Source organism: Mobula hypostoma, chromosome 5 (assembly GCF_963921235.1).
Source record: "Mobula hypostoma chromosome 5, sMobHyp1.1, whole genome shotgun sequence".
Lineage (NCBI taxonomy): Eukaryota > Metazoa > Chordata > Chondrichthyes > Myliobatiformes > Myliobatidae > Mobula > Mobula hypostoma.
The window spans coordinates 141,318,122-141,341,042 of record NC_086101.1 but is presented as its reverse complement, the minus strand read 5'-3'; the positions used below and the strand labels follow the sequence as shown (position 1 = coordinate 141,341,042).

Below are 22,921 nucleotides of genomic sequence, written 5' to 3'. Positions count from 1 at the left end.
AGCCTCTCCTTATTTATAAAATATTTGCCTTTTGCGTCTCTTTTAGAGCACTGAGATGCATCCAAGAAGTTTCTTCACTGTTGTAAACGAGGTAAAAGCGGGGGCGTGTGTGATGATGTCCCATTCATTAACAGGTGCTAGCCGGTGGAGTGAGTCTGGAGCTCGCCAGCGAACGGCGCATGCCATTGGCCGCGCTGACGAGCTGTTATCACTCAGCGGCAGCGAAGTTTGTGTTTGTTACGGGAGAGGAAAGTTACAGTAAAAAGACCGGACTGTCTGCACCGCGTAGCAATCGGCTGAAAGCAGGAGGAGGAGGGAGTAGTAGTATTAAAGGATCCGAATAGTGCCAATGTTAACGGAGCCTTTGTACTGAGAACAAAAATCTTGTGACCAAATTCATCTTTTTTTTAAGCCTCTGGGTTTAGAAACCAGAATACAGAAGGACTTAATGCACCCAATCTAGCTGAACGGTCTTGAGAAACCAACAGCAAGCTGCCCATGTTGAGGTATGTTTACAATTCTCAGTAAAAACTACCTGGAACTACTCGTTAGTAGGTATTTACTTTTGCGGGTTTTATTTCGTTTGAAAGTGAAAGTACCTCTCTCTTTGCACAATGGGCGTATTTCTCCTCCCACAAGTACTCTAGGATTTGCATGTTTTTATTTTAATCTCGGGAAAATCAAAACATTCCCTTTTCTCTTGGGTTAACGTTTGGAAGATATTTTAAACCGAGTTTGGTTTTAATGTAAAATCCTAAACCGATGTAATTGCGGCAGCGCCAGTTTGGAAGTAAGTTTTACCAAAGCAATAACGGGTCAGGTTGATTTTGTGCAAAGAATCAAACAAAACACAACTATACTTTGTTTTGGAGTGGAAAGAGAGTGTATTCGTTTTTGTAATTTCACTACCCCCATCCGCAAGGGCTGTTATATCCCGACATCGTAATCTTAATTTATAATTTGCCAAAATTTAACATCAAAAGAGAGACGTGCTACAGTGAGGCAAGTCAGAACGGCTTTGATTATGTCTATAAAGTTATTGCTACTGTTTGGGACATCTTATCGAAAGACTTGGCCGTGAGCGCGGGTACTGGAGGGGTACTTGCACTGTGCCCGTTCTGCAGTCTGTGCCTGCTCCTCGTGCACGCGCACTCCGGGGGCGTGCTACCGGATTGTGGTAACCACATATCGAATGTGGTTAGCTGGGGGAACCGGTGTGAACAACTGCCTTCGTAGTCCATGTAAAATGCATCCTTTCACCAAACTAAATGCAGTAGCGCGGTCCTGCAAGTTAGTGGAGATGAGGCGAAATTGAGAGGCTAGCGTCTGATTCACTCGTGTGCAACCGAAAAGAAAATCCTCGCTTCAAGCTCATACATTACTTGTATCCTCCACTCCCCCAATCACCACCCCCTCACCCAGCCTGTATGGTGGGTCACGAAGGCCATGTGATGTTATTGCCCTGTATCCTTTGGCACATTTCTCTGAACTGTTCATAAATCTCCATCGTTTGCGAAGTTGCACTTCAGGATAGAAAAGGGAAGGATGGAATTAAATGTTAGGTTTGGAGTGGGAGTGCGGAGAGAAGGTTATGGGGCAGAGGGATGGAGGGAGAATGGGGTACCTCACTGGTGATAGCTAGGGGCAAGGTTTGGAGTTTATTATAGTACAGTGCAAGTTTGTGTTTGTTAGAGACCAAAGTCTCCACGTTATTGATTTTGGTCTTGACCTCTTTATTAAACGTCAGGAGTTCTTCAAAAGCATGATGATGTATTATTAATTTGGTGGGCGCATTACAGGAAAGAAACATATTTTACAACTTAACCCCATATGCATAGATGCTAGGGGTTCCAATTTGGGGACGATTGAGGAAAACAACACGGATTACCAAGGCAGTGGTGTTGCATTGTTTTCCTTTTTTTTTTGTAATCATAGGTCAACATTTCTAAAATAATGTATGAAATTTTAGATTTTAGGCATCTTTGGTTTAGATTGTTGAACATCGAATGTCCAAATTTAAACCCCACATTTATTTAATTGTTTTTTGACCATTTTAGTTCTGTGAAATAAAGCTCTGGAACTCCCTCTCCAAATATCCTTCCCTCTCCTTGCCTTTAAAAATCTCCTTAAACCTATGTCTCCAACAATGTTTTAAATCACCTTCTTAAATTTGAGGTTTGGAATCACATTTGGTCCGATAATATTCAAAAACTGCTGGATGACCTGAAACGTTGAAATTTTTACTCCCTGTAAATGCTGCTATTCAACACTCTTGAGTTCCTCCTGCAGATTGTTGCTTCAGATGTTCGCTTCTGCAGTCTGATATGTCTCCTGAAGTGCCTGGGTTGTTTTCTTTATGCTGAAAGGCTGCACATATGTAGATGCAAGCTGTAGTTGGTGAAATCCAATGTTGATATGAACTGTTGAAAGTAAGGAGCCAGAAATGATTGATTCTGATATCTGTGAACAAGAAAGCTTCCATGAAAAGACAAATGGGTGGCAGTTGAAAAAAACTTTAAACAGGAATGAAAAGGATAAGTTAGAGTTAATGTAAGTAAAAAGAATAAAAAGCATACCATTAATTGATTTAAAATTTGTCTAGGCCTCTTCCCAATCTGAACTAGAGAGGTTTTTCTTCAAGACTGAGGTCTTTCTAGAGTTGGGAAGCAGGTCTATTCAGTTTGATTATCGGTGAATTCTAGCTCTAATCCATTTCTAGCTGTGTCCCTTTTTGAAAGTTCTGTGGGGGAGGGGAACAGCCTTGGTAAAGGTGAACCTCATCAGAAACCATTAGAAGCCAAAATAGTGCTGTGGGACAAGGAGAGTCAAGAATGAGCATTCAGACTGAAAAACAAACATTTAATTACATCTAACAATCCCATTTGAAGATTGCCCAGGAGCAACTGAGGAGAGTGAGCAGGTTGCTAAGATCAGGCGTCCTTTGGTTCTTCCAGTCTGTGCCAAGCCATTTAAACTGCCTAGTCCAATCAACCTGTACCTGGTCCATAGTCCATCCGTGTATCAGAATTATAATCAAGTTTAATATCACTGGCATATGTCATGAAATTTGTTGCTTCTATCCAAACTTCTCTTAAATGTTGAAATTGAAATTGTGTCCACCACATGCAGTGGCAGCTCATTCCATACTCTCACAATCCTCCGTATGAAGAAGTTTCCCCTCATGTTCCCCTTAACCATTCTCACCTTTCACCCTTAACCCACGACCTCTAGTTTTAGTCACACCCAACCAAAAAGTTTGCTTGCACTTATCCTATTTATACCCCTTATGATTTTGTATACCTCTATCAAATCTCCCCTCAATTTTTTATGTTGTAGGGAGTAAAGTTTTTAACCAATTCAACCTTTCCTCATAACTCAGGTACTCTAGTCTTGACAACATTGTCTCCATACTCTTTAAATCTTATTTACATCTTTCTTGTAGGTAGGTGAAGAAAACTGCACATAATTTTTCAGACCATATTTCCAGCTGGTCCAGATTCCATGACAGGCTTTGATGGTCTGCCTTGCTGTCCACTACACCCCCAATATTGTTGTCATCTTCAAATTTGTTGATCCAGTTACCCACGTTATTGTCCAGATTGTTGATATAGATGACAAACAACAACAGACCCAGCACCAATTCCTCTGGCACTCCACTAGTTATAGGCCTCCAGTGAGAGAGGCAACTATCAACTACCACTCTCTGGTCCCTTAGAATACCTTCCCAAAACTTTCCCACGACTGATGTCGGGCTCACCAGCTTATAATTTCCTGGTTTATTTGTAGAGCCTTTCTTAAATAGCAGAATAACATTAGCTATCCTCTAAACCTCCATTACCTCACCTGTTGCTAAGAATGGTTTGAATATCTCTGCTGGGGTCCTGTAGTTTCTGTACTTGCCTCCCACAGGGTCCAAGGGAACACATTGTCAGGCCCTGGGGATTTCTCCCCCTAATTTACTTCAATACAGCAAACATTTCCTCCTTTGTAATCTGTATAGGGTCCATGATCTTGCTGCTGCTTTGCCTCACTTCTATAGATTCTATGACTATCTCCTAAGTAAATACAAATGCAAAAAGATCCATTCAAGACCTCCCCATCTCTTTTGGTTCCACACATAGATCACCATTCTGATCTTCCAGAGGACCAATTTTGTTCCTTGCAATCCTTTTGTGCTTAACATATCTGTAGAAGCCCTTAGGATTCTTTTTCACCATGTCTGCTAGAGCAACCTCATGTCTTTTAGTCCTCCCAATTTCTTTCTTAAGTGTTCTCTTGCGCATATCTTATACTTTTTCAGTATCTTATTTGGTCCTACCTGCCTATACCTGCTATGCACCTCTTTTTTTTTTCTCAACCAGTATCTCAATATCTCTCAAAAACCAAGGTTCCCTAAATCTGTTGTTTTTACCTTTCTTTCTGATAAGCTCATACAAGCCTTCTACTCTCAAATTTTTACCTTTGAACACCCCCACCTTTGCCAGAAGACAGCCTATCCCAATTCATACTTGCCAGGTCCTTTCTGATACCATCAAAATTAGCTTTTCTTCAATTTAGAACCTCAGTCCGCAGACCAACCAGTAAATATCTTTTTGCATATTTACTTTGAAACTAATGGCATTATGATCTAACTGCACTAGATGCAAAGTCTTCCCCTGCACAAGGTTCTGTCACTTGCCCTATCTCATTCCCCAGTGGGAGATCAAATATTGCACATTCTTTCATTGGGATTTCGATAGACTGATTAAGGAAACTTTCCTGAACACATTTGACAAACTCTGTCTCATCTAGTCCTTTTAAAGTATGGGAATCCCAGTCAATATGTGGAAAGTTAAAATCACCTACGATAACAACCTTATGTTTTTATTTGCAACGGTCTGCAATCTCTCTACAAATTTGTCCTCCCAATACCATGGGCTGTTGGGTGGTCTACAATATTGTGCTGTTAACGCTGATTCATGCCCTAAGCTCATCTGCATCTGCCTTCCCTACAATGCTTATTGCATTGAAATATGTGAAACTCACCTGTCCCACCATGCTCAACCTTTTGATTCCTGACTTTGAAATCTTAACAACATCTCCACAACCACTCCACCATCTGTTCTGACACTCCAGTTCCCATCTCCCTACAACTCTATTTTAACACCCCCTTTCTCACCTTCCCCCCGGCCCCCCCACCACCATGCTGTTCTAGCAAACCTTCCTGCGAGGATATTAGTCCCCCTCCAGTTTAGGTGCAAACTCTCTCTTCTGTACAGGTCCCACTTTCCCTGGAAGAGAGCCCAATGTCCCAAAAATCTGAAGCCCTCCCTTCTACACCAAGTCCTTAGCCACGTATGTATAATTTTCCTAGTTCTGGCCTCACTAGTACATGGCATGGGTAGCAATCCTGAGATCACAACCTTGGAGGTCCTGTTCTATAACTTAGCACCCTAGCTCCCTAAACTCACTTTGCAGAACCTCGTCCCTCTTCCTACCTATTTCATTGGTATCTACATGGACCATGACCTCCGGCTGCTCACCCTCCCAGTTATGAATGCTGAGGACTTGATCCGAGATGTCCTGGATCCTGACAGCTGGAAGGCAGCATACCATCTGGGAATCTCGTTCTTGTCCACAGAATCTCCTTTCTGTTTGGTCCCTCAACCATCAATGTCAGGTGTGGCTCTGTAGACTGGCCCTCCTGGCAAGTCAGAAGGTTGAGTTCTGCTCTTTCTCAAGATTTCAGCTCTTGAATTTGGGCTGACACTTCTAATGGAGTACTGAGAAGGAGCTGTCATCCTGGAGGCAAAGTTTTTTCATTTTCAATGAAATGTTAAACAGTGTTAGTATCTTCATTTTAAGGTAGACTTAAGATATGTAAATAGTTCTATTTTGTAGAATGGGGTACTTTCCCCTAGTTGACAAGCTGTTGTATCCAATAATTATCTAACATTCGATATTAGCAAGACCAAATGATCTGGTCGTTATCACAATGCTTGTTATGCGAGGTTGCTAAGGACTAATTTGGCTCAGTGGTCTCGTGAAAACCTTGCTGGGGATCTTTATAGCATCTGAGGAACTGTTTACCCCTTGGTTACTCATTTCCTCTGAAAGACTGCTCTGCCAACTGTTTGGCACTGAACTGTCAGGCTAGACTTTGGCCTTGATGTCAGAACGCTAAGCGTTCATCCATTAAGATGAATCCAAAGAGTGCTACAACTAAGCTAGATGTGGCCTCATCTACCCTGGCAACTAAGTGAATGGGGAAAACTGATTGAGAACATCTGCTTTTCCACTATATTAAGAAGATTCAATATTGAATGGCTGCCAGTAACTAGTGGTGTTCCACAGGAGTTGGTGTTGGGACAGCTTCTTCTCACCTTATGTGTCAATGATTTGGATGATAGAATTGATGGCTTTTTGGCCAAGTCTGTGAATGATTCAAAGACAAGTGGAGGAGCAGGGTGTCTGTGGAAGGACTTAGACAGATTGGGAGAATGGGCAAAGAAGTGGCAGATGGAATACAGTGTTGGAAAATGTATGATCATGCACTTTGGTAGAAGGAATAAAGGCATATTCTATTCTATATATGGCGAAAAAATTCAAAAATCAAAACGACTTGGGAGTCCTTGTGCAGGATTCCCTAAAGGTTAACTTGCAGGTTGAGTCTGTGGTAAGGAAGGCAAATGCAATGTTAGGATTCATTTCAAGAGGCCTAGAATATAAGAGCAAGTATGTAATGCTGAGGCTTTATAAGGTGTTGGTCAGACTGCACTTGGTGTATTGTGAGCAGTTTTGGGTTCTTTATCTAAGAAAAGATGTGCTGGCACTGGAGAAGTTTCAGAGGAGGCTGACATGAAGGATTCTGGGAATGAAAGGATTAATGTATGAGGAGTATTTGATGGCTCTGGGCTTCTACTCGCTGGTTTGGAAGAATGAAGGGAGATCTCACTGAAATTCATTGAATATTGAAAGGCTTAGATAGAGTGGATGTGAAGCAGATGTTTCTTATAGTGGGTGAGTTCCAGACCAACCTCAGAATAGAGTGGCGCCCATTTAGAACGGAGATGAGAAGGAGATTCTTTAACCAGATGGTGGTGAACCTGTGAAATTCATTGCCATAGGCTGCTGTAGAGTCCAAGTCATTGAGTATGTTTATATTGAGGTTGATAGGTTGTTGATTAGTCAAGGCATCAAAAGTTATGGGGTTGAAGGGGTTAATAAATCAGCTGTGATGGAATGGCAGAGCAGACTCCGGGCTGACTGGCTTAATTCTATACCTATGTTTTATGGCTTAAATTCCTGCAAAGCCTGTGTAACCCCACAGACTGATCATTTGCATAGCCAGCCCCTCTTCAGAGAGGAGGAGTGTAGTAGTTGGATCAGTCCTCTCATTAGTCAGGTCACGCAATGCAGCCTGCAACTGCTCTTTATTTGGGCAAAATGTGGCAGTAAGATTGTGCTTTTAGTTATTGAATGAGTTGGTTTTTCAGATGCATATTTCTAATTTAACAAACGATTGCTTCAAAAGACCCATATAGACAGATCCATTGTTTGAATTTAGTCTTTTTACACCAATTTCAGAAAAGAAGTGATACTAGACACAAAAGCTAAACACAATTAATTTTTTTCTAATTTTACATTATATGATAGAAGTAGGTAACACTCAATCAGTGATAAACAAACTTCTTCCAGATTTGGCCTGTTACACAAGCAAATAATCAAAATATTTTTTCATTGTATTGTTAAAAACTGGACAAATAATAAATACTGTTTCAGTACCACTAAAATTTACAAAGTAACATGATCTGGGATGGCTACTTGTTTTAATGTGTATAGGCCAATTTGTGTAAAATACCCTGATCAGTTTAAAGTGGTTAGGTTGGTATGGTGATTTTGCATTCTAAAAAAAAATGCTCTATTCAGTATAGCGCAAGAAACTTTGGCAATGAAAGGATTCTGTGCTAAGCTCTTGAATGCTATGAGGCGAAAACAGTATTGGTCGCAGTGATCCGAGCAAAGCAAGCCCAGTAGAACTGGTCGATGTGAAAGCTTGTTCTGCATAATGAGCCCAAAGTGACAGCAATCATAGTGCTACACTGTTCATGTGACAGTGGTACAAAGGAGCCATTATTAATGGCCGATGAGCATTGCATGGCAGTTGGACTCCTACTCAACTTGGCACCCTGAAGGGAGTCTGAAAAAATTGTGACCACGCAGAGGCGTTTCGTATACCTTGAAGCTTGAAGCACATTTATCTGAGTTGTAAATGTGAAAATACTAAACATAAAATAAGTAAACAAAAATACTAATCATTATCCAGTCTAATTGACAGTAGCCCTTAAGATGAGGCTATCATGACAATGATGAAATCTATATGTAATATTGCACCATTTAATCACAGGGCAAATGAGTAAGAATTTTCCAAATCTCACTGTTGCATTATCATTACATACACACCAGTAACATTATTAACTGAAAATTGAGTTGTTTAAAGGAGTTGGGGCTGTCATCAGGTACAGTTGGTTGTTCAGTACATTGATTTTGCTATTTTAATCTCTGAACTTCATGAGTTGAGACCTCTAAGCTCTGTTTACTTAAATGTGATTATATTTTTACATGCCATACTCCCCCTCCCTCACTCAACCCACACGAACCAGTTGTTCACTCCCCCACACAATCATTTGGCTTTCTATGGTGTAAGAGCTAGGATTAAAGTTTTTTTTAAAATGGCAGCTTTGATTATTTAAATTAAAAAATCCTTTTGCATGTCTACTCACAAATGAAGGTACCTTTATCTAAAGTTTCTACTAAACTTGTGCACAGATTTACCTACATCCTCTTCAGTTTTCCCCATCTGATTAGCCTGCTGATTATTTCAGCTAGTAGTTTTGATCTGGTTTGCAAGTCAACATTCAAGCAGATCTACTGGATTTAGAAATGGAATCTAAAGTTTTTGGAATTTTGTTCCTGTAGACATTGTAAAGTTAGTTGTACAATAACTGGGGAGAGGAATTGTCAAAGCATCACCCAACTGCTTTTGGAGAGCAGCTTTATTTTGTTGTTGAATAACTTGTTCATTACTGGAAAAACCTTTCTGCAAAAATGGTCACTTTTGTGCTTTTGTGTTCCTCCACTGAATGAATCAGGTGAATAAAAGCTTGCTGTAGCTGACAGCTGGATCAGACAGGCTGTGGTTATGTCATAGAAGGCAGCAAACATGCTGCATGCCAACCGTCTTTTTAAAGCATCTTTGAATTTCTCCTGCATTGGAGTTAAGCCAAACAAAAAAATCCTGAAAAGACTTTTTTTAACCTCTCAGAAGTTTTCAAAGCAGCACACAGTGGGCTCAAAATAGGAAGTGAGTAGTGAGACATGGTTATTAGTCCTTCAAAAATTGAATTTAATTATTCATTCCCTTTGTAATGGCACATCAGGCATAACAGTCCCTTTTAATCGAAATTATTTGTAAGGAGAGCAGGTGTTATAGTATGATTAAGAATAACAATGGTTCAGAACAATTATTGTGGTCATTTACATTAAATATTGCAACAGAAATCTTGACAAATATATTTGTTCCTTTCAATTAGCTGTTACATGAGAGCTCCAGCCTTCTGTAAAGTCTCTGATTAACTTGATGCTGCGCTGTAACCTATAGGGGATGTATTATTTCTGTACCTGCAATATCAGGATTTGGAAAGAAAAGGGCAAGGGGCTACTTTGCTTTCTTTTAATATTGGGTTTACAGTGTAGGGAAAGAGGGAGACAACAACCAGCAGAATGGATAGTGGACAGACACAGAATAAAGATAGTTTTGAGATCAACAATGGGAAGTACTCTCCTGAATTTGAGAGTGAACAGACACTGGACATAGTATTTGAAATAATGAAACCAATCATAGCTGTCTGAATGGAATGTAGCAAATGTTACTCAATTTTCAGAATGGATCAGGAATGCAATATCCAGCTTTTGGTCTTGGTATTGAAAATTGTGCTCACACTGATGGCATAAAGAGTTTCCTTTTATACCAGGTCTTCTGGAAAGTAGCTGGGATGAAAAGGAGTGTGACCATTACATATACTGTGTTCATTCTACTTCGTAGCTCATCTGTAAGCACATGGTCATTGAAGATGAAATTACTGTGGCTGATACAGGAACCAATCTAGTTTGATGCTTTTGTTAGAAGTTAGTCAGTAACTCATGAGCAATATGATGGGAACTGTTCATTTTCAACAGTGTCATCCTTTATGTTAAAGGGTGATATAGATGGAGAGACAGTCATGTTATAGACATCAAGGAGACTCATTCACCCTCAGGGGATTTAAAGATGGCTACAAAGTGCTCACTGTATCTTGTTTAGTCCGGAGTCAGATAATGGTATAAGCAGCTAAGATGCATGGTAATAGAAAATATGCCCAGTGGCTAAAGGGGTGGTGAGCACAGCTACATGCACTGCACCGTCTTGGATTATGAAACAGTTTTCAGTTCTGTGTTTTACCTTAATCCCAGCCAGGGGCAGATTTCATTAGCTGCATTATAGACAGGAGACCCTCTTGTTTCTTTGTGGAACAGTTGTTCACAATTTGTTTTGCAGCTGTGTTGTCGCTTGAGACCTGGTGCACATCAATCAGTGTAATCTGACCTTAAACCCACATTCATGGATACCATAAGCAGCAAATGTCCCTGAACAACTACTCGTTGATTTGAATTCGGCCAGTCACAAGGAGAAATACAAGCCTTTATCCAGTCAAAAATAATGTTTGAAGAGTATTTGTTTTAGGTGGCTACCAAATAGATATTGACACAAATCGATGGGTGTGATCAATATGTCTGAGGAATCCTGAAGGCTTGCTTAGCAAATGGCTCAGATTTAAGGGGACAAACAAAATACCGGTGGGATGACAAGCTTTTCATTTACACAGCGAATTGGTGTGATCTGGAATGTACCCTTGAAGAGGGCAATGGAAGCAAATTTAACAGTAACTTTCAAAGGGGAATTGGGTCAGTATTTGGAGGGGAAAATGACAAAGATCTGGGAAAGAGGCAAGGAGCCTCGATCTATTTGAAAGTGTTTACAAAGAGGCAGCACGTGGATGTTGGTCAGAAGATCCACCTCTTGCATGATGATTACACATCTACTTTCAAGTTAAATGATAAACTGGACATTGCATTATCTGGAATGTAAATCCATTTATTAAGGACAGTTCTGATACCGTTTTGCCATTTGACATTTGTTGATTGCTCTCGAAGTACTTCCACTCCAGCAGCTTGACTGCAGAATGTGATGTAGGTTGACATTCCAATGTGGACTAAAGAATTGCTACACTATTGAAGGCACCCCCTTAACCATTTAACCCTATCCATTTGCTTAATTTCATGAGTCTTATTCAGAAGAGAATAGGGCATGTCTTCCTAATGAAATTCTACCCCCCCCATATCTTTGAGAGCACCACTGACTCAGAGTCTCTGATCATATGGTAAACAGTGACATATATGCACTTTCATAATAAATTTACTTTTGAACTTTGATCATTATAATTTTTGTCTTTGTGGGGGCTTGCTGTGCATCAAGTTGATAACCTTTTTCCCATATTGCAACAGTGGCCAGACAATAAAAATACTCAATTTTCTGTGAAATGTTTTGGGACAATCAGAGTTTGTGAAAAACTCCATGGAAAGTGTCTTCTTTTGAAAATAGTTCACGTCAAAAAGCAAATTAGGTTTAGAATAAGTAACAAAATAAGATATCTGGGATACTGTAAAAAATGGGGGAAAATATGGTTTGAGTCTTGTACTGAAATTAAGCCGTCAATACTGCAGCGAATTTATTTTTGCTATTGAGTTACAACAGACTTGGAGTATTTTGTATGTACAGTTATGTATAATAGGACTATTGGATCCAGATATCAAGATCTCAGTTTTGTCAACCCCAAATCACCCCTGCAATGTGTGAAGACAGGTGCCGGACACACTGTAGGTGGGTCAAAGTCTATGCTCAGTACAAAGTGATCATTGTTAAGTCTTGCAGCCTGCACAGTCAATCATCTTAAAAGTGATGACTTACCCTTTTCATTCATCTGCTGCTCTCAGCTGCTGCACAATAATCTTTATCTGCCTGATTCTGTTCAAATGTAAGTTGATAATTTCCATTTGCAGCATGCACAGAGAAGCTGGGCATGAAGAGTTATCAGCACACAATTTAATAAATAAAAGCTTGGGGCACTCATTTCAGGGTGTAGGACTACATGTCAAAAGATGCAATGAAGCCTCCAGGAGTTGCCATGAAGTTCGATGGGGAAAGAACACAGACTGGGCCAGACAGTGATACAGAGCTGCTCCAGTGACCCAGGTTACATTATGTCTGCTTACTCCCACATCACGAATACAAATGGGAATTACGTTAATCTGTCACAGTAAATTGGTGCATGAATGTGTGTTGGAACCTGAGTAGTTGATAGAGAACGTAGGGAGAACAAATGTGTTGGGGCAGGATTAGTAGAAATGAGAGTTTGTTGATTGGGTTTTACTCAGTGGGCCTGGTGCCCTATTTCAATGTCTTGAACGTAAGGTTTGCTCCACCAAAGGACACTGCTCTTCTTTGTAAACACTTTCAGATAGATCGAGGCTCCCTGCCTGTTTCCCAGATCTTTGTCATTCTAATAGCATGTTTACATTTGGAACTGAGCAACATAAGCACTACCTTTATTATATTCTATCTAATCTTTTCAAAAATGTAGACATTAACTCTTCTTTAAAAATGAACTACTGAATGTGTTGTGCACACTCTGTACTTGATGCCAGAAGTCTTGATTCACAAACCCCTACTAGGCAGTCCACACAAGTAGACAATGTCTTATTTGGAATTAATACTGTAAACTGTATATTTAAATTTGCAAACATTTTTTCAGCTTACGAAATTGGTTTCTTCCATAGACATTTCTTGGATTCAATGGCATTAGTGGACCTTCCATTTGGAGCTTTGATGAACATCAGAATGCAACATTGGGACTGTCTAATGGGTAACTCGTGTACTGACCAGGCTATCTCGATTTGTGCAGACCTCTTGTACATTAAGATGGACTCCTGACCTCACAACTTAACTCATCGTGGTCGATGATTTCTTTTCTAACTCGATTTCTTTTCTCCAAGCAGTGATATTTGATGAGTCCCTAAAATATACATCAATGCAATTAGGACATGGTGCTTTCTTCATTCGCTCCAAGCATTTGGTCGCAATATTTACAGTATTATATGTCAGTAATTTTTCATTCCCAAGAATTTCATCAGTAAAATGTTTGCGAGGTTCTTTTGGAAAGAACCCACCCTTCGGTGTGTAGTAGTGAGAGGATTCAATATCATCAAGCTTCAGTGCAGTCCTCATGCAGCTTTGAGCCTTGCAACTTGAAATGTGCAGTTTTTAGTTGACTTAAATTTTTTTCATACATTTTGTGTGTTTCTTATTATGAATAAACAGTGTGAACGGCTTTTTGTTGATGAAGAAGTATCGATCATGTATTTATTTAAGACTAATGTACTTCAGAGCAGTCTGTATCCTGCTTAAATGTCATGAAACAGCTATCAGTCAAGGAAGATGGTGATGATGAAATTCACCATTGTCCAGCTGAGGAAAAGCACTTGGCAATTAAGACCTCAATCTAGCTGAAAAATTTGTCATCTACCGGGCTGCAGTCCTTTCTACCCACCCATCAGCTTTTGAAACTACCTACAGCTGGCACTTCAAGACACCAGAATGATACCACCAGCACTCTCTCTGAAAATCCTCTCCCCCAGCTGGAAGGATAAAAGAACCATCCTCTCATAGACTAATATCCTCAGCACAGAGGCCCTAAACACTTTACTGCTCCACTGAGTATACTATGTCATTGACCTTCCAGAGGTAGAGACAGACTGCCTAGCTCCATCATGGGTGCTATTACCAGGCTGACAGAAGAAAGATTTAAGGATGGCTTCAAAGCCTCTCTGGAAAATGAAACGACGGAGGATGAGAGGTGACCTGATAAGGGGTGTATAAGATGAGAGGCATTGATCCTGTGGATAGTCAGAGGCTTTTTCCTGGGGCTGAAATGGCTAACATGAGGGAGCATTGTTTTAAGATGCTTGGAAGTAGGTACAGAGAGAATGTCAGGGGTAAGTTTTTCACACAAAGTGGTGGGTGCATGGAATGTACTGCCAGTGAAGGTAGTAGAGGCGGATACAATAGTGTCTTTTAAGAAACTCTTAGATACATGGAGCTTAGAAACATAGAGGGTTATGCAGTAGGGAAATACTAGGCAGTTTACAGAGTAGGTTACGTGGTTGGCACAACATTGTGGGCCAAAGGGTCTGTAATGTGCTGTAGATTTCTATGAAAAACTGCAATATTTCCACTGGCTCCTGGGTATCTCAAGACCCTTGACTGTTCAAGGTGGAAAAAAGAACACTTTAGTTGGCACTGAGAACCTTGAGTCAATGCGTCGACAGCAAGTGGAAGTTCAGCGTATGTGGCAAAGTGACTACACCAGCTCACAATAACCATTCAGTTGTCTCTTGCCCCAGTCAGGTAACCAAATTAGTCACATCAGTCACCTCCAAATCCAACAGATGCAAGTCACTTCAATCCTGAGGAAAAAGAATAGGTTTTGAAAATATCAGGCAATATTTGAACAGAGGAATATGTTATCATCTCTTGTACAAAATTAAGTTATGTATTGGGCTTTCCCATATCAATTAATTATCTTTCTTTACTTAAAACAGGATATATTCTCATTATTTTGGCTTTTCTATATAGCAAACAGTCTCTTAGCCGATACTTGTTGCTTTCCAGCACCACCAAAAGACTGGCTGATGGATCATTCTTTCTGTTAATGCTTATTAAGCCCTTTTAGTGGTAAATTGGTTTATTATTGTCATATGTACCAAGGTACAGTGTAAAAACTTCCTTTTGCATACCACCCATATAGATAATTTCGTCGCATCAGTACATTGAGATAGTACAAGGGAAATAACCAGTGACAGAATGCAACATACAGTGTTAGTTATAGAGAAAGTACAGTACCATGCAAGAGACAATAAGGTGCAAGACCATGATGAGTTAAGTTGTGAGGTCGAAAGACCATCTTAATGTACAAGAGGTCTGTACAAGAGTCTTGTAACCACAGGATTAACTGTATCCTTGAGCCTATGTGTGCTTCCAGGCTTTTAAATTTTCTGCTCAGCAGGAAGAGAGAGAATGTTGGGGGTGGGAGGATTCATTGATTATGTTGGCTTCTTTACTGAGGCAGCGAGAAGTATAGACGTCGTCCGTGGAGAAGCCGTTGGCTTCTGTGATGTGCTGAGCTGTGTCCTTAGTTCTCCACAGTTTCTTGTGGTCTTGGGCAGTGCAGTTGCCATACCAAGCTGTGATACATCCAGATGGGATTACTTTTGTTGTGCATCTGTAAAAAATTGTTTGGGGTCAATAGAAATAGTGCATAAATTGGCTTTGCTTTTACTTACAAAAATACTTAACATAATAATTGGCTACACAGCAATTTAGCTGAAGCTTTCAAGTTTTTATTTAACAAATTCAATAGCCATTCTTTCTATTGAAAATGACTCACAGAAAATCATCTCCCTTCCAATAGCCAATGATCAAAGAGTTTTGTGGCAGTAACTTTAACTCTTCAATTTAATGATATAGCTTCCGCCATCTCCAAGGGGATCCTACCAATAAACATATCCCCCACTTTCTGCAGGATTCGCTCCCTCCACGATTCCCTTGCCCATTTATCCCTCCCAATAATTTCCCTTTCAGCACTTATCCCTGCAAGTGGCCCAAGTGCTACACCTGCCCGTTCAGCTCCACCCTCACCTCCATTCAGGGCCCCAAACAGTCTTTCCAAGCGAGGCAACGCTTCACCTGCTAATCTGCTGGGGTCGACTATTGTGTCCGGTGCTCCCGATGTGGCCTCCTCTACATTGGTAAGACCAGTCATAAATTGGGGGACCACTGTGGTGAACACTTCCGTTTCATCTACCAAAAGCAGATCCTGATTCCCATTCCTGTTTCGACATGTCAGTTCATGGTCTCCTCTTGTGCCAAGAGGAGGCCACCATCAGGGTAAAGGACCAGCACCTTATTCCACCTGGGTAGCCTCCAACCTGATGGCATGAATATCAATTTCTCCTTCCAGTTAAAATGATTTTTTCCTCTCTCCCTCCCCTCTTCTTCTGTTCCCCATTCTGGCTCCTTACCTCTTCTCAGCTGCCTATCACTTCTCCTGGATCCTCTCCTCCTTCCCTTTCTTGTATGGTTCCCTCTCCAATCAGATTCCTCCTTCTTCAGCCTTTTACCTTGCCCACCCATTTGGCTTCACCTTTCACCTTCTAGCTAGCCTCCTTGCCCTCCATCCACCATTTTATTCTAGCATCTTCCCCCTTCCATTTTGGTCCTGAGGAAAGGTCTCGGCCAAAGACATCAACTGTTTATTCCTTTCCATAGATATTGCCTGATCTGCTGAGTTCCTCCAGCATTTTGTGTGTGCTGCTCTGGATTTACAGCATGTGCAGACTTCCTTGCATTTAATAATTTAATTAATTCTCTAAACATGAACGTGCATGTTATGTAAAAAGTTCTTTAATTTTTCCTAAAATTTTTGGGAAAAAAATATAAATGGCAGAGTGGCCATCTTTCCTGCATTATTTCAAGATTCCGTATGTTAGGAATGAAATTAGAATCATGTAGTCATACCAATCAGGAAACATTGAACAGGCTGTGACTATTATCTTGAGAACTAAAGTTTAAGGCTAGATCCAGTACAGGGATTTCAAATTGTTGGAGGATTTCCACATGTTGAATGTTTAGAACAACGGGGCCAAAGTTATAAGATAGGCACATATTAATGCAGCGGGGAATTTGGAGGAAATTCCTTTACCCGGTGAGCAATCAATTTGGGGAACTTGTTTCCAGGCTTATTGACCATTGGGAAATAGAATGTAGGTAAATGTCTTTGTCACTTACGTGCACTATTAAAAAGAAAGGTTTTTAAAAATTAGAAGAAAATTGGACACGATGTCAGCCATTCCTTCCCTTTGATTTGGAGGGGCCTGCTACATCTGGCACAGGCTCAGTGGATTGATCAGCTTATGTGAGCTACTTCAACCAACATCTCCTGCATCCTATGGTTCCTGTACAGGTCAATGGGAGTAGGCAGTTTAAATGGCTCGGCACGGACTAGATGGGCTGAAGGACTTGTTTGTGCTTTACTTTTCCATGACTCGTGGCCACCGTTTGTGCTTGGCAGTGCCAGTCTGTGCATGGAGCAGGACTATGCAGGTATCAGTAGGTGTTGACATTCTATGTGTACCCTGTTGCAATGGAGGGGCTTAGATTCATAGCAGCACCTTACTCCATTCAATAGGGTCTTGCATACCTGTCTTGCATAGAAATATTTTTATGGAAATACACCTTTAACCACAAGTCCACCAGGTAGTGGACGACTCAAAATATCCTGCAGGCACTGAGGAAGGATACAATGTATCCTGGAGGCAGTTTCTTAAGTAGATTGTTAAAGCCATTTGGCAGAATACTTCAACACCAGAAGTAGCCAACAAACACTAAGGCCTCACTTGATTGGCAGTGAAAGGAGCTCTCCCTATCAGATCCTTCTTACATAGCTGAGTCCTTTTCGCACTGCATGATACCACTGAGATGGTTGCAGTATGGATGCAATGAACACGCATCTCCTGGGGACGGTGCGTTTGGCAGGAACGTCTTGAAAGTGATGCAGTAGTTCTTGTTGCGATTCTCCCTCAGTAGCTTTATAATGGAACTCAATGCTCTATGGAGTATCCTCAGGGACCAAGAACATCTATTACTGAAGATCACCAAATCAGTGAATGCTGTGTGTTGATCTGCCTGAAAGTTGTTGGTCTGACAGTGGAAAGGGATGCCCAACTGGGACAATATAAATTATAGGAGTACGTACTTAGGGATAAACTGAAGCTCAGAGCAGCACCACAAAAGTTCAGTAGGAAAGGGCCACAGTCTATGATCCTGGTGCAACTGGATGTAATCCACCTTTTAAACACTTCACGGATACATTGCGTACAAAATACGTGTGGTGCTCAAGCATTGTTCAAGAACGTTTTAATTAATGCAGAGGAAGAATATCTTGATTGCATTTACTTCAATACATATGAAAAAATCTAACTTGGGAGAATATAACAGCATGAGGAGTTTACTGGTACAATTCAAGTGTGCTGGTATCAGCACTTTAGCTGAGTGTGAGACTGGACTTCATTCAGGAGTCTTAACCTTCTTGAGTTGAAGTATATCGGCTGTCTTTTAAGCAATGGATCTGGGCCATGTTGCATTCATCACAGGAGTGTTATAATTGTTTTCCTATGAAATATTCCTGAAATGTTTAACAGTGCAAGCAAGAACAGATGAGGAAAGTTGTTTGTATCTGTCAGTTATGGATTGCATCTATTGAAGCTTTTTTTTGCAAAAAATTTAAATAGTGGACATTAACAATTTTGGCAAGATTATTAATGAGAGTATAATGAATAACAAAGAACAGCCTGTTTTCCCTTTTATCTTATCAGACTGCTACTTTCCCTCAGTCTACAGTTTTTCCCACCAAAAGAAATGGAGCTAATGGCAGTGTGCCATTATAATTGTGTTACGTAGCATGCCAGGAGCCACTTGGGCCTTGAGCAGTTACTGAATTCCATTAGTGCACCGGGGAGACAAGACTGGGGTTTGGGAAACGGGGAAGGGTGTGTGGAGGTTGATCATAGGTGGATTGGACTCTAGGTATTTGGCCACTTGAAAGTTATGGTAGAATGGTGGGGAGGGTTGGTTGGTGAGTGACAGCAGTGAGTTAAGCGTTTACTACCCTGTCAGAGAGTAGGGTTCTCAAGGCATATCTGTACATATTGAGTGCCTCATTATGACATTCACTTTATGCTAGTTGTTCCAGCAATAGTCTCTCCTTGGAGCAATGCTATCTAGCTTTCACAAGGAAAACTCCATAGGAAATGACATAATTTGACAAACCTTCAGGCACAATTTTCCATGCTAGATACAAGGCAGACTTAACACAGGAAGTGCCCTGTCAGTTATATGGAATGACACAATGTGAGACTGTTGATTTCATTCCAGAAATGTCCATTTTTGATTTGTGTAGTATTGAAATAAACAGCACCAAGTTATCATATTGCAGTGGTTGAGTGGAGGCTTGAAGGCGAGTGCGGTTCAGCTGGGTTGAATGGCATGTGCTGTCAATCCCTGTATAGTTTATAATTGCTGACTACACAAGCTAGGCTTTTAACTCTTTAAGATCTGACAATGACAGGGTGATACCATCAAGTCATAGAAACATAGAAAACCTACAGCACAAAACAGGCCCTTTGGCCCACAAAGCTTTGCCGAACATGTCCTTACCTTAGAAATTACCTAGGGTTACCCATAGCCCTCTATTTTTCTAAGCTCCATTTAAGCTATATCTAAGTCACATTTAAGGTAATTTGATTGGGGTGAACAGACTTAGAGGGATGTAGGTCAAATGCAGGCAAATGAGGCTATCTCAGATAAGCATCATGGATAACCTCCTCGGCTGAAGGGCCTATTTCTGTGATGTATGACTCTGATTGCACAAGTTCATAGGATGGTTGGCATACATGCCTTTCATTGTTGAGACATTGAGGTCAAGAGTCAGGAAATTATGATACAGCTTTGTAAAACTCTAGTTAGGCTGTATATGGAAAATTACATTCATTTCTGGTTACCCCATAAGTGGAAGGATGTGGAAGCTTTGAAAATGGTGCAGAAAAGGTTTATCTAGATGCTGCCCCGGATTAGAGGGCATGTATGATAAAGAGAGGTTAGGCAAACTATGGTTCTCTCTGGAGCACCAGAGGCTGGGAGAAGACCTGACAGAAGTTGATAAAATAACATTGATCAAGTTGCTGATTGGCATCTTTCTCCCAGGGCTGAAATGTCTAATACTAGGGCACATGCATTTAAGGTGAAGGGGGTCAAAGTTCAGAGGTGATATGTGGGTGCATGGGGCAGGTTTCTCTATACACAGTCCCGATATGTGCTGCATTAGTGCTGTTGGAGGTGGATCACAGTAGAGTCTTTTAAGAATGCTCTTAAATAAATGTGTCAAGAATGGAAGGATATGGAAGGGATTGATCTAATTAGGTGAAATTTGCTTGCTTAATTTGGCACAACATTGTGAACTGAAGGGCCTGTTCCTGTGCTGTATTGGTCTGTGTAATCAGTTGTTTGGCTGGAAAAGGGACTTGCTCTAAAATTGACAGTTCAAAGGTGATATTGGGAAGCAGTCAACAGAAAGGAGATTGGATCTCGGCATCTGTTTGGAGTTCGGATGTACTGTAGTGGGACACCTCAAACCCACAAGTGATTGATTTGATTTTCTGTTGGATAGATGATGTGAAGGATAGTAAATCCAAGGTGGTAGACTTGGGGATTAGCATTGACCAGAATCTGAGTTGGAGGAGCCATGTACACAATGTGGCTGCAAGGGCAGCTGGGAAGCTTGGAATCCTGCAATGAGTAACTCTCCCCCTAACTCCCTGAAGCCTATCCACCATCTATAAGAAGTGTGAGGGAATATTCTCTTGCCTGGATGAGTGCAACTTCAACAACACTAAAGAACAACACTAAAGACACCATAAAGAACATAGGAACTCAGGAGCTCATTCACAATCATGTGCACCCCCACCCACCCTGGTTCTGAACTCCTGTAAATCAGGCATGGTATTTATTTACTTAGTTTGAGTTCTTCTTTAGAGAGGATGAACTGTCTGCATTGAAATTTAAGAGATTTCATGTGATTAGCCAACCCCCTCTTACCAAAATTACCTTGCAGCCCTGAGGGAGGGGAAATCAGCTTCAATTGCTGGAGTAAAGTAAAGTTAATGGTTGGGAAATGGACCAAGGCAGTTCCTTGTTATGCTCTCAGGAAAGCAGCTTATAAATTACCCACTGTATAAAGGTTTTTATTATTTGTCCAAACCACAAGTCATCACTCAACTCCAAAAATGATTTCTGTTGCTGTCTTTAGTAGAGTAGCCTTTACTTTACCCCACTCCAAGCGGTAAGCTCAAATTCTGCAGCGGTCAGCACAAAAGTTAGGAATAGATTCCAGGGAAGGAAAGCAGCAGTACCAGAATTACTGTATTCTTCTGGATTGGAAAAACATGCCTAACTGGAAGTAACAGATCCCACGGCCACTATTTCACAGATATATAGGGAACCTTTCACTTTTGTTTTATCAAGTACGTATCCCTGAATCATCATTGTCAAGAAGAGATTAATGGTAATAATCATGTTGCTGTTTGTTGTATCCTGCTATGCAAACGTTAGCTGCCTATTTCCCACACGAACAGTGAATATACACAAGAAGTTTCTTATTGGCTGTGGAATGGTTTGGAATGGTCAGTGCTTTTCCAGGGTACAAAAGCATAGAACTAGAGGCCATGGATCTAAGGTGAGAGGGGAAAGATTTAAAAGGCACTGGAAGAGCAGCTTTTACCAGACAGAAGGTGGTGGTATGTAGAGTGAGTTACTGGAGAAAGTAGTAGAGGCAGGAACTGTTACAATATTTAAAATGCTTGTAGCTGTGTACATGAATAGGCAAGCCAGCTAAATTCAGATTAGCTCAGAAGGGGAACATGGTTGGCTTGGATAAATTGGACCGACGGGCCTGTAACAGTGCTGTGTGGCTCTGTCTCCTTTTCCTGAAAAGGGCAAGTCTTGTGGAGATGTAACTACCTTTTTTTCAACTTTTTCCTTCATCACTGGGTTCCCCCTTTTTCTTCCCAACTCCATTTCCTCCAGAGTTTCCTGTATATCTGTGACTTTTAATGGAAGTAGTTAATTAATTGAAATTATTAATTAATAGCAGCTAAAGAGCTAGGCTACGGAGATAAGGACAACAAAGAGCTGGCCACAGGAGGCACAGGAGTGGCTATGGGATTGCTTTGAGTCGGTGGCCTGGGCCAAGGACTGAGTTCAAGGACTCATCAGAAGATCTGAATGAATGCACCATGGTTATCACGGACTTTATAAAATCTGTCCTAGACGAGTGTGTCCCCACAACATCATTCAGTTTTTCTCAAACAGAGGCCCTGGTTGAACCATGAGATCCACAATCTGCTGAGGGCCAGATCAGTGGCGTTCAGGGCTGGTGATCAAGTAAGATACAAAAGGTCCAGGTATGATCTCTGCAAGTCCATCTCAAGTGCGAAGTGACAATTCAGGACCAAACTTGAAGTATCACTGAACGATGCTCAACAGCTGTGGGAAAAGCTTGAATGTTATCACTTCTTACAAAGTAAAACCAAGTGACATAGCTGACAACAAGGTTTTGCTCCCAGATGAACACAATGACTCTTATGATTGCTGTGATTGTCAAAACATGGGGGAATCTTCACGAGCTCCCACAGCCCCCAATGACCCTATAGTTTCAGTCTCTGAGGCTGTTGTGAGAGCATCCTTCGTGAGGGTGAGCTCACAGAAAGCATCCAGCCCAGACAGGATACCTGGCTGAGCGCTGAAGACTCGTGCTGATCAACCAGCTGGAGTATTCACCGAGATCTTTAACCTCTTGCATCAGCAGTCTGAGGTGCCCATCTGCTTCAAGCAGGTTTCAGCTATACCAGTGCCTACGAAGAACATGGTGACGTGCCTCAATGACTATCATCCATTTGCACTTACGTCCACCGTGATGAAGTGCTTTGAGATGTTGGTGATGAAACACATCAATTCCTGACTGAGAAGCGACTTGGATCCAAATGGATAGTGGCTATGTCCTGGTCCATCATGGGTAAAGCTCTCCTCACCATAAAGCACATCTACACAGAACACTTTCTCAGAAAAGCAGCATCCATCATCAAAGACCCCCACCAACCAGGCCACGCTCTCTTC

At 41.1% G+C, this 22,921-nt stretch overlaps 1 protein-coding gene across 1 annotated transcript in view; it reads left to right on the top strand.

The window, feature by feature from the left end:
* Positions 1–230: 230 nt before the first annotated feature.
* Positions 231–22,921, top strand: part of megf10 (multiple EGF-like-domains 10) — a 174,420-nt gene continuing 151,729 nt past the window's right edge. The window contains exon 1 of the mRNA XM_063049090.1: positions 231–506. The gene's annotated coding sequence lies outside the window, so the exon portion shown is untranslated. The remainder of the gene's footprint in view (positions 507–22,921) is intronic.